Raw genomic sequence first — 16,696 nt, 5'->3', positions numbered from 1 at the left:
GTGAAAAAAAGTAACTTTTGTAAAGTGTTCTTGGGAGAATGGAAACACAGTTCAAGTACTGAACCATTTTTTAACGAAGAGAGTTATTTTCAAAGTAATAGTTTGTTGCATGCAGTTGACACCAATGGTAGAGCATATGAAGTTAAGGATGGTTGTGTGATGCAAAAAGAGAAAATGGTCCCAAGAAATGAGGAAGAAGTAATGGCTGCTGAGGCTATGGGGAGACGTCCAAAAGCCCCAGTGTACACTTGGAACTGTAGTAGTATTTGTACTGTGCATCAGGAATCTATTGATAAATTACGTGACTTTCTAAGAGAATATAGTAAAAAGAGTGTAAAACAGAAGATGAAAGTGCTTCAAACACTAGATCCATGCAGAGTGAGAGAAAATACTGGTTTGCAGGGACATTCTCTGGCTTGTCTATCTAGAAAAGTGTGTAAAAGTGTTTTTCATCATTTTAGGATGCTGGCTGTTCATCATACTGAAATGAGAAAGTTTGTGGGAACATTGTATTTTGCTAAAAGTCCAGCAGTAAAGTTGAATGAGTTGAATAATGCTCTGTTCCGTGGATCTGTATCAGATGTAGTGAAGGTTACTGATGAGATTCAGTTTTGTTACTTTGGTCCAGAACAAGAAAGTGCAGAAAAGGACACAGTAAATGAGGAAAATGAGGAACAGAATGTAGAACTCATTATTACAAAAAATTTTGAGGATGAAATGACAAAATTTACTATCACCTCTACTGAAACACCAAATATTACTTGTATTTGTTGCCGCAGAAGTCATTATAAAATTCAAACAAGGAGTGTTGATCTGTATAAAAAAAGTGAAAATGAAGATAATTATAAGTGGAAGGATTTTGCAACATATATATTTCTTAAAAATTGTTTTGAATTGGGTGAAGATCAGCGTATTTGTAAATACTGTTATAATAAGTTAGAAGAAAATAGAATGCCGACCAGAGCTGTACATAATAATTTAGAATTGGATGCTATTCCTGCCGAACTTTCTGAATTAAATACATATGAGTCTATACTCATTCAATGTGTTCATCCGTTCCAGACCATAGTACGTATGAAGCCCAAAACTGGTAAATTACCTCCTTCTGATTTACTGAGAGGTTTAAAAGGAAGAGTGGTGTATTTGCCCTTGGATTTGAAAAAAAATATGGAAACTATTGATGCAGATACTTTGGAAACTGAACCATTAGTAATTCTGGTTAATGGTGTAACTACAAAGAATAAGAAGATTTGGCAAGAGCTGGTGGATGTACGAAAAGTACAAAGAGCAAATTTGTATTTGAAAAAAATAATAAATGGTATGAATCAATTTATATAGAAGAAGAAGAAGAAGATTTACAAGAAGACACAGAAACACCAACTGGTCAAATTGAAAAAGTGGACAAGTCAAAGGAAGAAGAAATTTATGAACATTTTAGCATACAACCTCTTCATTCAAAATAAGTTATGGGAGACACTATTGATCTGTTTCAGATGAAGAAAGCAAAAGGAACTCCTGTGAGTGTATGGGAGGAGAGCTTGGAAGCTCGATGTTTTCCCCAGCTGTTTCCTACAGGAAAAGGAGGACGATACGATGAAAGTCCAGAACAGATTCCAGCTTCTGAGTATCGGACTACAAGACTATATGCAGAAGATCCAAGATTTCGTCAAAGTATTCCTTATTTGTTCCATCTTTTATTTGAAAGCGACTTGTCTGCATTATCTTATGAAGTAAATCACATTTTAAAAAGTGGAGTACATTTACAAAATGTGTCTGCTAAGGATTTTATGGAGAAAGTGCAGCATCGAGATGATCATTTGGAAACACAACTGATCAATCTGATGGCTTGTCAGCGTGGGACAAATGAATATTGGTACCGACGCCATGGTGAATTAAAATGTATGTTACGGAATTTAGGAACTCCAACATGGTTCCTTACCCTAAGCTGTGCCGAGTACGCTTGGGATGATTTACTGGATTTTCTAAGAGAGGCAAATTCAAACATTAAAAACATTGAATACAAGACAGCTGGAGAATTGTGCTCTTTGGATCCAGTTAATGTTTGCAGATATTTCAATCATAGATTTGAGGCTATGATGTCCTTTATCTGCAATAAAAAAAATCCACCTCTTGGAGAAGTAGTGGATTTCTTTTGGAGAAAAGAGTATCAGGCAAGAGGTGCTCCTCATATTCATATGCTGTTGTGGATCAAGGATGCCCCAAAGTTTGGAACAGATACTGATGAAGCAGTGTTATCTTTCATTGAAGAATATGCAACATGTGCTATACCTAAAAGCACAGAAGAGAAAAAGTTAAAAGAGCAAGTTTTACGTTTCCAAAGTCATCGGTGTGGAAAATACTGTCATTGGAAGTACAAGACGAAAGATAAATTTTACACAAAGTGTCGATTTGGATTTCCTAGACCTGTTCTATCAAAAGGAAGAGTCAACAGTTTTATGTCAGCTGTGCGACATACTATAACCAGAAAATCTCCCAAAAATACCTACAACCTAAAAAGAAATGAAGAGTCAAAATTTATAAATGACTTCAACCCAGTCATTTTATCCATGTGGAATGCTAACATGGATATTCAGTATGTGGCAGACAATTCTATTGCTGTTGCTCGGTATGTGACATCTTACATCACTAAATCTGAGAAAACAGAATTGAAGGAAATGTGGGAAGAGATTTCTCACGAGAAGACTGTCAGTAAGAAGCTGTACAGTTTCAGTTTAAAGATGTTATGGCATCGAGAAATTGGATCCTACAAATGCTCAGATAGGTTATCATCTGCAAGTCTTTACTCGAAATCCAGAAGAATAATTTGGGTAAGCTTAGGCCTTGCAGGAATGAGAAATCTGGTACTGAAATCTGTTGGAGAAATTGAATATTTGGCCGAGATTGACCCAGAAAGTACAGATATTTTGAAATCAAACATGTTGGACACATATTACCCAAAGAGAAGTCATCATCTTGAGAACATGTGTCTCTATGAAGTGCTGTAGAACTACATTTATTCACGGAAAGCCACAGAAGACAAAAACAATGGAAAATATAAAGTCATTGGTGAGGAAGGATGTTTGGTGAAGCAAACAAAAGGAAGTTAGATAAATCACAGGAAGCTCAGTTGCGAAACTACTGACAAAAAGGAATTTTACTACTTGGCTCTTTTACAGCTGTTTAAACCATGGCGTTCAGAGGACGAACTACTGGGAGAATTTCAAAGCTATGAAGATTCTTTTAATGCTAGCAAAGACAGCATAGAATGCAGTACTTTCACAACTTATGTCCAAATGTTAAATGAAGAAAATGAACAGGAAGCAAAAATTGCAGCTGAAGTAGCTAGAGACAGTTCTCAAGACAACCAAAGTTCAGTAACACTTAGTCAAGATCCCCTAGGACAACCGATCATAGAAAATGAAGCTGCAGTAGCCATGACTGAAGTAGAAACGGCTATGAATCAAGCACAGGAAGATTCAATCGACTTACTAAATCTGGAACAACAACTGAATGAAGAACAAAAAGAAATTTATGATATGAAGAAGTCATCAAAAAAATTGATCATGGATTACTACATGAAAAGAAAGAGTGCTCATGCACATCATTTGAACCAATCAGGATGTATGTGAGTGGACAAGCTGGAACTGGTAAAAGTTTCTTAATAAAAGTCATCAGAAGCTACCTACAGCAAAAAACAGCTTCAAATGTGTCTTGTGTGGTAACTGCTCCAACTGGGTTAGCAGCCTATAACATAAAAGGAATTACCTTACATCGCTTGCTAATGTTACCAGTGGAGCATGAGAACAAAATAGAATACCACAAGCTAACTGGAGAAGCATGCCTCGAAGTTTCAAGAGTGTTGAAGAAGATGCAAGTTCTCATTATTGATGAGGTGAGCATGGTTTCAAATTTAATGCTTGCCTTTGTGCATTTAAGAATGCAACAAATACTTAAGAGAGACTATGACGTGTTATTTGGAGGTAAACACGTCATAGTTTTTGGGGATCTTCTGCAGCTCACTCCAGTTAAAGGACAACCAGTGTTTAATACTGTGACACATGAAGACACGAACAAGTCATTAGGAAGCATTGGTAATGCGAATATTTGGTCGTTCTTTGAGTACAAAGAACTCACTACCAATATGAGACAAGCAAACGACGAAGATTATGCAAGTATTCTGAAAGATATCAGAATTGGACTACTCACAGAAGTTGGCAAAAAAGCATTACAGAGTCGGTTGCTACATAACTTATTTCCAAATGAAGAAATAGTTGCAGAGAAAATATACCAGAACATTGCAGAAAAAAATACTGTAATCTGCTTAATGCCAACACTACATGAGTGCTCAATATTCAATGAGGAACTTTTGAAATTGGAAAAGGAAGAGATTAAGAAAATGGAAGCAGAGGACAAAATTCAGCATGAAAGAATTACTTTTACATTAACAGGCAAACTGAAAAATAAATTGGATTCACTAGAGAAGAATATTTCCAAAACAGCTGGATTAGAAAAAAATCTATATGTTTGCATGAATTGTCGAGTGATTTTAAGGAGAAATTTGGATGTAGAAAAAGGTTTAGTGAATGGAGCTATGGGAAGAGTTGTGGGTTTTATTAATTACCAGAAAAAAGATGGAATTGAATGTTTAAAAATAAAATTTGATCAGATAGAAGAAGTTAAAGACATTTGTCGTTGTTCAGTTCGTTTCATGCTTGTGAAAGACTTATATGTACGTAGGAAGCAGTTTCCATTTTCTCTAGCATATGCTGTAACTATTCACAAGTCTCAAGGATTGACTGTAGATAGTGCTTTTGTAAACATTGGTTCTACTGTGTTCAAAGAAGGTATGGCATATGTTGCTTTGTCACGAGTGAAAACATTATCTGGTTTATTTATGATAGACTTTGATGACTCAAAAGTTAGTGCTGGTACAAACTGTGTAAAGGAGTATAACAGATTAAGAAGAACCTATGCTCCTCATTTAGGTCAGTATCCTGTGATTGAAAAACATGTTGTTTGTCGGAAAAGGAGATTTGAGAATATCTGTAATGTGGATGAACAGAACAAAAAAAAAAAGGACAGTGATGTGATAGCAAGGAAAAAGAAAAAGGACAGTGTTGAAGAGGTTGTTGGTTGCCATTTTGAAAATAGCTCTGGTGTCAACTGCTATGCAAATGTAGTGCTGAATGTTGTATTTTATCTTGAAAAAGTTGCTAGAACAGATAATAGTAAATCATGGAAAAAGATTGTGTTCTCTGCTGAGTCTCCTTTTTGAGAAGCTGAGTACTGATAAAACTGAAATAGAAAGTGCTACTGATGTTAGAAATCTTTTAGATGTATGTTGTGGTTCTACACAGTTTAAAGAAAATGTCCAGCAAGATGCTTAGGAATTCTTAATATATATTTTGAGTGTACTAGAAGATGAAGGAGTAGAAGTAGAAAACGTATTTGGTGTCTCTTACAAATGGGAACATTGCTGTGAAAACTGTATGAACACATGTAGTAGTAATGTTGATTCAGAAAGGTTCATATTTTTACCATTACCACAAAGTAAATCAGTGACTTTTAGTAAATTAGTTAAAGATGCCAATCACAGCATGGAATGTTCTGAATGTAAATCAGACATGTTTTCTACATTATTTTTACATAAATATGGTCAGTATGTAATTTTAATGATGCAACGTTGTAGAACTGATGGTTCAAAATTGGACACTTTAATAAAGAAGTTTACAGGACAGCAATTATCAATTTCTGGAAAAACTTTTGTTACAGTTGCAATAATTTTTCATGAAGGACCTACTGTAACTTCTGGACATTACACAGTTTATCTTAAATGTGAAAAAGGCTGGACACTGTGTAATGATTCCCAATTGATTTTCAAGCAACGTTTGCCTTATGATTTACCCAATTCTTACTTAATTTTTCTGAAACCTAAATTTTGAAAACTAAAAACTGCATCTGAAGGAAGCATTTTTTGTAATTTTAAAGGATTATAATTGAAGATATCACTTAAAAAGGATTTTGAAATTACTATTTGGCCTAAAGGAAAAGTAATAAAAACAATTGTGGACTCCTTTGACAGAAATTATTTTGGCATGTGTGCTTTTGCGACAAGGTTTAAAGACGGTTTGTCTAGAAAATTTTTATTCATCTAGAGAAGTACTTGTAATATATATGTAATATTTCTAACAAGGTATATTTTAGTGAGGAAAAATTTAGGGCTTTTTTTAAGCAATCTTTCAGATTGTTTTTTTTTTTGCCCGCTGTTAAATGATGAATACAATTGTTTTCACTATTTTAAGTGAAAAATAAAAAATTCTGAAAACAGCAAAAAAAGGGCAAAAAATTGCTTTGTAAAATATGTAAAAACATGTAATGCTTTTTGTAATGTATGATTGAATATTAATACTTATTTTCTTTTTTCGCAGAACTGGAAAGAAAAAAATCAAAAAAAAATCTGTTCCCTTGCAAAATACTTAAAAAAAAGTTTTTTTTGATTTTTTTTTTTTTTTTTAAATAAGTGAAAAATATTAGTATTACTCAATCCTCCATTTTCATGCTTCCATTTCTTCACCTCTTTTTGTACATTAAATTTAAAAAAAAAAAAAAAATTAAAAAAAACCTTGGGTGCGCGCAGGGTGCGCGCACCTCAAAAAAAAAATTAAAAAAAATCCCTCCAAAAAAATTTTGGGGGTTAAGTTTATAAGTGGCTCTTAAAAGAGCCCTTGAGTTAATGGAGGGAAACAGGAAGAGAAAAACAAAAAAAAAGAAAAAACATCTATGGCCTACTGCACTCATGGGCATCAAATTTTCTCTGAATGAGATCAAGACTGGTCTCACACACAGAAATAAGTTTACCGCAATCAGTGCAGCGTGTGGACAACCTAGCAAAACAAGGTGGTCCAAAACGTGGTGTGGAAGAAGGCAAAGGCACCACTGCAGAAGAAGTGCTCGGCTGAGCTGCTGAAGATGTGCTCGGCTGAGCTGCTGCAGATGTCGTCGGTAGAGCAGGTGGAGGGTTTGCTCCAGAAGCTCGACGAAAAGTCACTGGATGCATTTTGTTAACATGCCTCAACATAGTGTGAATGCTAAAAGAATATTTCTTGTTAGGATTCCCACGTGACAAGACTTTTTGACAAAGTACACATGTAACTTTAGGTACATTTACCTTTTTTTGTCCCTCTGGAAAAGTGAAAAACTGCCATATAAAGCTGTCTTTCTGCTTCCTGTTCCTCTGCCTCTCAAGAGTGTCCTGGTCACTCTCTGAAGATGGTTGCTGTTCAGCCATTGTCTCTCAACAACAGAATAGCTCCTTCTCCAAAGGAATCAGAACTAATAATGCGGGGAGTAGGTGTGGTTTGGGAAGAATCTGGAACTGAAAGCACTTCAAACCAATCAAAAGTGATGATTCTTGATCACATGACTTGCCATGAGGGGATTGGGTGTGGTGTTGAAACAATTAGAAACTGAAAGTAATGATAACCAATAAGAAGTGCTGTTTTATTATGCATAAACCCGAGGTGCGCGCACTGCGCAAGCTCCGAGCGCGCACCTCGTGATTACGTATGCGCGAACGCGTAGGAGCGCATGTGCATACGTCATATGCGCGTATCTAGCGCGCATAAGTTAAACACGCGTATACGCGACCTTTATTGCGCGTAATTTTAGCGTATGCGGAAGTAAACCGCGTGGAGCGCGTAGGACGCACGCACGCATGCGTACGTACGTACGCATGCGTACTGGGTGCGCGCTCCCAGCGCGCACTATGACGTATATTTGCGTACGTAAATAATGTACGACGGTATTCATAAAAAACATACGAAATTGTACTAGGAGCGCGCTCAGAGCGCGCACCCCAAGAATATATATAAAAAAAAAAAAAAATTGGAGAAAAATTAATTGCAAAAATTTAAAAAACTGTTCAACTTTATCCTAATTGAATTTTTTTAAAAAAAGCAAAAACAAATAAAAAGATACAGATAATATATAAATGAATACATAGGAATTTTATTTTTAATAAAAAAATTTTTTTTTAAATTAAATAATACAAAAATTAGCATTTAAAAAACCGTACAAATTCACTGAAAAAACCAAAGGTTTCACACACGTTATAGTTAGGAATTAGCATTTAAAAAACCTTGCAAATTCACTGAAAAAACCATAGGTTTCACACATGTTATAGTTAGCTGGACATTTCACTCGTGAAAAACCAATGAAATTCCCCCGTTATAGTTAGTTCAGCTAACTATAACTCGCGCCCCCGTAATGCACTGCTGATGACGTCACATATTACATCACTCATGACATGGTCAGTGACATCACTCATGACATCACTGATGACATCTCAAATGACATCACTGATGACATCATCCTTGTGACAGAGTGGCAGACCTCCTCTCACCCTAATATAACCTTTATGTATGTAACTTAGAACCATGGCAGGGTTACACCCTCGCGCATATGCAAGATCCTGTCAATAGTATGATGCTAAATTAGAGAAGTGCTCTAGGGAAACATCAGAAGGGACAGCCACCTATGCCCCAATATTTCTCCGTCACACAAGTGAAGGGGATAAACAAGAAAAACAAAATAGACGTTCCCGAGCAAAGACAAGGCAGTTAAGCCACTTAAGCAGTAAATCTCAATGAGAGTGACAAGAATAATTCAGAGTCCAGTGAATCAAAGATAAGTGTTTTCTTCTTTATTTTCCTTAGTCTTCTTTGTTCGCAGACAGCACCAAGATAAGAACAGTAGCCAACACGTGTTTCGTCTCGGGTAAGTTGCCCGGCAACTTCCTCAGGGCTACAACAATAACAATAAAAATAATTCCATTCAGAAATTTAGCCACTTCTGGTTACATTTCTACACAGAAGTTAAATTAGAAATGAAAATAAACCATAGGTACGGTGTGATTCAGATAGGAAGAACAAATACAACTTACCCGAGACGAAACACGTGTTGGCTACTGTTCTTATCTTGGTGCTGTCTGCGAACAAAGAAGACTAAGGAAAATAAAGAAGAAAACACTTATCTTTGATTCACTGGACTCTGAATTATTCTTGTCACTCTCATTGAGATTTACTGCTTAACCCCTTCAGCGCGGCGCGGATTTCCGCGCCGTGCTGAAGGTTCCGTGCGCGGGCGGGGCCGTGACGGAGCGGTTCCGTCATGCGCACAGCGCGACCGTCGCGCATGACGGAACCGCTCCGTCACAAGCATCGAAGGGGTTAAGTGGCTTAACTGCCTTGTCTTTGCTCGGGAACGTCTATTTTGTTTTTAATATAACCTTTGATACACACATTCAAAAATAGACACTAACATTTTCAAAAAAATGGACATACCAATACCAGTTACAACAACCTCTTGAGTAATTCTAAGATCCACATACACATCCACTCATTCACCAACAGTCCTATACAGTCACTCATACATGTACTCACTCATCATATGTACTCATACACCTATACATCCTGTTACACAATGCCACTCATCCATAGAGTTACTCACACACATAGTCACTCATGCTAATAAAGGAAGAAACATACATTTACTTGCATATACAGTTATACACACACCACCACACTTACTTCTACGGAACACATACTTAGTCTTTTAAACAATCACTTATAGAAACACATACTTATTCATACAGGAACTCTTTCAATCTCTCACTCTCACATATACTCACTTATATACACCAATAGTCACATATACTAGTTTAAAACATATGTAGTTACTCATAAAGACACTATTGAGACAGTCGTTCACTCACTAACACACCCATACACACACTCATCCACCCATACAGTCCTGCACACATGCTGTCTTCAACACATACAAACAGTGAGTCACTCATTCATGCACCTATGCACTACGTAATACCCCCCACCGAACCATGCAAACACTCAGACTGATACTCAAAAAACCAACTAATAACCTATATAGATACCCATGTAGCTACTCACCAACCCATGCAGCCACCTTTACACAAAGTGAGAGACTGATATAGATATTTACATATTTAAACATTACTCACTAAGCCATGTATTCACTATGATACACTTAATCAGTCAGTTACACAATCAATTTTTCAAAAACAAATCATCCATTTAGACACTTATATACCCATTTATTCTTCCATCGACCTTGAGATATACATGTATAAAACATATTTAATTTTCAGAAAAACAGACATTCACTGGATGATGTCATCAGTGATGTCATCAGTGATGTCATTTGAGATGTCATCAGTGATGTCATGAGTGATGTCACTGACCATGTAATGAGGGATGTAATATGTGACGTCATCAGCAGTGCATTGCGGGGGCGCGAGTTATAGTTAGCTGAACTAACTATAACGGGGGAATTTCATTGGTTTTTCACGAGTGAAATGTCCAGCTAACTATAACATGTGTGAAACCTATGGTTTTTTCAGTGAATATATATATATATATATATATATATATATATATATATATATATATATATATATATATATATATATATATATATATATGCAAAAAAGAAGCAGAGAACTCTGGGTAGTTCTCACGTTTAGGAGGAAAGCAGCTCCTGTATAGTGAACTCTCAACACCAGCGACACTCTAGATCTGCTCACCTCAAATATCTGCTTTTCTTTCAAAGTCTTTAAGCATTGGATTTACACAGTGCTATCCACGCAGAGTATATATTGTAAACTTAAAGACGTGGAATGGCAAAATGATTATATGATGATGGCGTTAGACGTCACATCATTATACACTAGCATTAGACACAATGATGGCATTAAGGCACTACAACATTATCTAAGATCGGATATCGGAGAGCTAACAGGTCATAGTGCCATGATAATTGAGATGGTTGAATTTTGTTTAACAAACAATGTTTTCATGTTCAATAATTTACATTACCAACAAACTACTGGAGTAGCCATTGGAGCCAGCTTCTCCCCCAGCTATGCTTGTTTACACATGGGCTGGTGGGAGGAGCTGGTTCTGTGCAAAGAATTTGATGAAATTTTTAAAAATAACATAGTTATCTGGCTACGTTTTATAGATTACCTTTTTATTATATGGAAGGGTACTGAACATGAGGCGCAGACATTTGTAAAATCTATCAATACCAACTCATTGAATCTACAATTCACAGGCAACATTAGCAACAGATCTGTAAATTTACTAGACACAAATATTTATATTCAGGAAAATAAAATCGAGACACAATTATATCATAAAGAAACAGCTGTAAATTCGACTCTACACAGCTCTAGTGCCCAACCAAGACACCTGATAAATAGCATCCCCTATGGGGAAATGCTAAGATTAAGGAGGGTTAATAGCAATGTAATGTCCCTAAAAAAAGCTCAGGTGGAAGCTAAAAATAGATTTCTAGCAAGGGGCTACTAGCTAAAAACAATAGAGGGGGCAATAAATAAATCCATGATTCCAGAGAGACTTGATTTCATTACAACCAAAATACATAAAAACCAGATGTTACTGAATAATAATATCTGTGACAAGAAAAATGATTCTGAAGAATTTCGAATTATCATGGATTACAGCAAGCAACATAGGGAGTTACGTAATATTATCACAAGTAACTAGCCCTTAATTTTGAGTGACCCAGTGCTAGGACAGACATTATCACAAAGAGTCTCTATTACCCATAAAAGAGCCACATCAATGAGGGACAGATTAGCAACAACAACTCCAGAAGTAATTGAAACCTGTAGATGGCTCAAAACTCACAAAGGTTTTTACAGGTGTAAAACATGCAAAGCATGTTAATTGGGTATAAATAAAAGATCGTACACAACACCATTCAGTCAAGATGAGATTAAAATCAACAAGTTACTTACTTGCAAAACAGAGTATGTTATATATGTCCTGATGTGCCCATGTGGGCTACAATATATTGGTAGCACTAAACTACAAGCCCACAAATGAATCTTACAACACATCAGGGCCATAAATAACCATTATAATACATACCCTGTAGCAATGCACTTTCATGAACATCACAACTCTAGGAGCCAGGAATTAAAATGTTACCTAATCGACTCAGTGCCCCCAAGTAGACGGGGTGGCAACAGAGAGGCTAAACTGAGAAGGTTAGAGACAAGATACATCCTTGAAATGGATTCAGAGACTCCAGGACGTTTGAATATCAAAGAAGATTTGTACACCTGTATATAATATTCTCATCTAAAACTGATGAACTAAAAAACTGCTAATCAGTAGTAAGACAGCTATTGACCATGTATACAAAACACACTTTGCACATTGGATTGATCTGTTTACATGTTTTTTTAAAGAATATTATATATTTATATGTATTTATTTATTTATGTATTTATATATTTATTATACAACATTTGAAAAACATGTGATCCAAATGATAATTCAATAAACATCCATGCTCTTGGTCATATGTCCAACTGCATCTTATACAAAAAAATGACAACAATGATACAAATTGACTCCAAATCTAATTAGCTCTTAATTCATTATTGAGATCTCTTTGAATTGATACAAGAAAGATCCAAGAAGTGATATATCTGTAAAAAATTTAGTAAAAAAATAACTGATAAGGAACATTAATGCGTTAGGCAAAAGCAATAATAGTATTTTACTTATGAGCACTCAATTCATGCACACTTTTGCACATTTCTGCACATTTTGCACATTCAACCAAGTTATAGATCATATGTAAATAACAGCATTATTTTTACTTTATGACAAACATCTTAGAAAAAATAGTGACTCACTTAGATATCATGAATAAATATTATGGACAAACAAGACAATAAATTATACTTTCTGCATTTAAGCAAATATTAAATTGACCTCATTTACATACCAGCAATTGAAATAAAGAACTGCAAAAAAATTTCAGCATGTTATTACAACTTGAACTTTATGCAAAGTAAAATTGTTTCCGTCGGCCGATATATATTTTATAAATATTTTGGTATCAAAGTTTTGGTTCAAAACAACAAATATACATTTAAGCTAAATATTATTGTTAAAAAGAATCTCAGTCATATATGTATATATATATTTTCTATGTCTATGATCATGTGTAAACCATGCAGCTATCACTGAGCACTATGTCACTTTAAATAATGCAAATGATGTTGACAACGTTACCATGTGATCAAGACTCTTAGGAGTTGAAACGCGTAATAGCGGTGACATTGAGAAAATAAATATTTAAATCTTGCACCAATTTTGTAGTCCGTGTCCGTGTGTGGCAAGAGGAAGCAGAGGACGCTGCCCCTTGGTCTCGGGCTTGGCAGTCGGGAAAGGAACAGCTTGCACTTTACAATTGTCAGTATTTGAAGTTCTTAGTACCACCCTTATGGGCGTGTCTCATGCTGTGCATTGTGGTTCTCATAGTTAAAATAAATTCCATAGTGGAGATCGCTGGCCTTTTTCCTCCATAATTAAAATCCATTGGGTCGCTGTTGAGAAGCAGGACCAGCCTGCTGCTTTTCTTGTGCCGCACTGAACAGGTATGTTGTTCTTTGTGTGTGTCTCATGGACTGAGACACACAGACCTGCAGTGACCGCAGTGGGGTGTCTTCGTGGCCAGAGCAGGTCACTATGCATCCATATGAATTTGCTCGCAAATCGAAGACTCCACACCCAACATTCCTTTCACCTTGTTTATTCAGTCGGCAGCAGTAAACACGATCAAGTCCTCCCAGCGTATTCTCACGCCATTCTTGCCATACGCATTTCGGGGAATAATCCCCTTGGTCTCCGGCTTGGCAGTGGGGAAAAGAACAGCTTGCACTTTACAATTGCCAGTATTTGAAGATCTTAGTACCGCCCTTATGGGCGTGCCTCATGCTGTGCATTGTGGTTCTCGTAGTTAAAATACATTCCATAGTGGAGATCGCTGGCCTTTTTCCTCCATAATTAAAATCCATTGGTTCGCTGTTGAGAAGCAGGACAAGCCTGCTGCTTTTCTTGTGCCCCACTGAACAGGTATGTTGTTCCTTGTGTGTGTCTCATGGACCGAGACACACAGACCTGCAGTGACCGCAGTGGGGTGTCTTCATGGCCAGAGCAGGCCACTATGCACCCATATGAATTTGCTCGCAAATTGAAGACACCACACCCAACATTGCTTTCACCTTGTTTATTCAGTTGGCAGCAACAAACGATCAAGTCCTCCCAGCGTATTCTCACGCCATTCTTGCCATACGCATTTCGGGGAATGTTCCCATTGGTCTCCGGCTTGGCAGTGGGGAAAGGAACAGATTGCACTTTACAATTGCCAGTATTTGAAGTTCCTAGTACCGCCTTTATGGCATGAGAATACGCTGGGAGGACTTGATTATGTTTGCTGCTGCCGACTGAATAAACAAGGTGAAAGCAATGTTGAATGTGGTGTCTACGATTTGCGAGCAAATTCATATGGATATATATATATATATATATTCACTGAAAAAAACATAGTATGTCATCACTGATGTCACTGACCATGTCATAAATGATGTAATATGTGATGTCATCAGCAGTGCAGGGGCGCGAGTGAAATGTCCCACTAACTATAATGTCCCTGAAACCTATGTTTTTTTCGTTGAATTTGCAAGGTTTTTTAAATGCAAATTTCTAACTATAACGTGCCTGAAACCTATGTTTTTTTCAGTGAATTTCAAAGTTTTTTTAAATGCTAATTTGTAAATATAACGTCCCTGAAACCTATGTTTTTTTCCAGTGAATTTCAATGGTTTTTTAAATGCTAATTTCTAACTATAACGTGCCTGAAACCTATGGTTTTTTCAGTGAATTTAATTGGTTTTTTAAATGCTAATTTCTAACTATAACATTCCTATTAAGTCCCCTTGAATCCTGAAGGTCCCTGGTGGCCAAGTAGCCCACCAGGTACATCCAGTAAGCGCCACAGAGCTATGTTGCAGAGAGGTGTTCTGAGGGTACGCCCCTTTTTACACCACGCTGCAAACGCGGCTTCTGGTGCACTGCTGCTCAGAGGAAGTCCACTTGTGTCCTGAGATCCTCAGGACAAAAGAACACCTCATCGCCCCACCAGCAGTGCACCAGAAGCTGCGTTTGCAGAGTGGTGTTAAAGGGGCGTGGCCTCAGAACACCTCTCTGCAACGCAGCTCAGTGGCGCTTACTGGAACACCCTCCCCCTCATCCTACGACAACCCAAAGACCTTCTAACCTTCAGGAGACAACTTAAGACCTGGCTGTTTGACCAGTAATAACAGCACCCCCTTCCTCTCCTCCCTTCAGCGCCTTGAAACCCTTGCAGGTATGTAGTGCGCTTTACAAATTAATTGATTGATTGGAGGTACCTCATGGGCTAGTTGGGACCATCAGGATTCAAGGGGACATAATCCCATAATTTACAAAGCGCCAGGGGGGGTGTTTGCACACTTGCAATATCAGGCCCCGCCCTCTCACTGCACCACTGAGCAAACGCGCCCCCTGGCGCATTGTAAGTTGGGGGATTAAGTCCCCTTGAGTCCGGAGTGTCCCTGGGGGCCAACTAGCCCACCATGTACCTCAGGTAAGCGCCACAGAGCTGCGTTGCAGAGTGGTGTACAAAGGGGGCATGGCCTTGGATCACCTCTCTGCAACGCAGCTCCCTGGCGCATACTAGAGGTACCTGGTGGGCTCGTTGCCCCCTAGGGACCCTTAGTATTTCAGGGGAATTAGTTCCCCATCTTACAATGCGCCAGGGGGCGCGTTTGCAGAGTGCTGCAGGGAGGGGGCAGGGCTTTGGCACGAAGCCAGCTTTTTTGTTGTTGTTGTTTTTCAGAAGGGAGGCTGTGTGGCTCCCCTTCTTTTCCCTTTTTTGTGGCCCTGGGGACGCTATCCCCTAGGACCTGACCCCTATTTAAAAAAAAACAAAAAAAATGGGAAGGGCCAATATCGGGCCCAGGGACCCCATCCCCCAGGGCATGGTCATATATATATATATTTTTTTAAATTATTTTTTAAGGAGGGTGGCTGCGTGGCCCCTCTCCTGAGGCCTCTTTTAGCCCGGGGACCCATCCCCCAGGGCTCCGCCTTCTTCTTTATTTTTTTATTGGGGTGGGCACGTGGCCCCCCTCCTGGGTCACTTCTGGCCCCGGGGACTCCATCCCCACGGGGCGGCCCTATCCATTGGGGACTGTGGGGGGAGCCACAGTCCCTGCCGGCTCCCCGCCTCCTGCAGGAGCCGGCATTGCTTTTCCACAAGGGGAGTTGCTAACATGCAGCTCCCCTTGTGGAAAAGCAATCTGCTTTGCTTCATTGAAGCGAGAGCAGGTTTTCCTGCTCTCGCTTCAATGAAGCAAAAGAGTTTGAAAGGACAGGGCGGGAGCTGCACGGCTCCCGCCCTATCTTTGCAAACAGCAGTGTACTGGGGGTGGGCACCCCAGGACACTTCAGGAGATGGCCCTGGGGGTGGCGGTCCCCAGGGCCATGGAGGGCTCAGGAGGGGGTCCGTGTTAAGCCCCAGGGAGGTGGCGGTACCCGGGGCTTGAGGGGGGGTCTGTACAGGACCCCAGCATTTCAATTAAAAATGCCCCGGGGAGGTGGTGGTCACCAGGACAGAGTGTGTGATTTATAGCTGTCCCCGGGGCTTGGGGGGGCCCGCAAGGCCCAGCCCTTTTTTTTTTTTTTTTTTTGTTTTTAAAAACCTTTATTCTTTTAAATCAGTGACACAGCTATTCAGC

This window comes from Triturus cristatus, chromosome 1_2, assembly GCF_964204655.1.
Source record: "Triturus cristatus chromosome 1_2, aTriCri1.1, whole genome shotgun sequence".
NCBI lineage: Eukaryota > Metazoa > Chordata > Amphibia > Caudata > Salamandridae > Triturus > Triturus cristatus.
Note: the sequence above shows the minus strand (reverse complement) of the source record.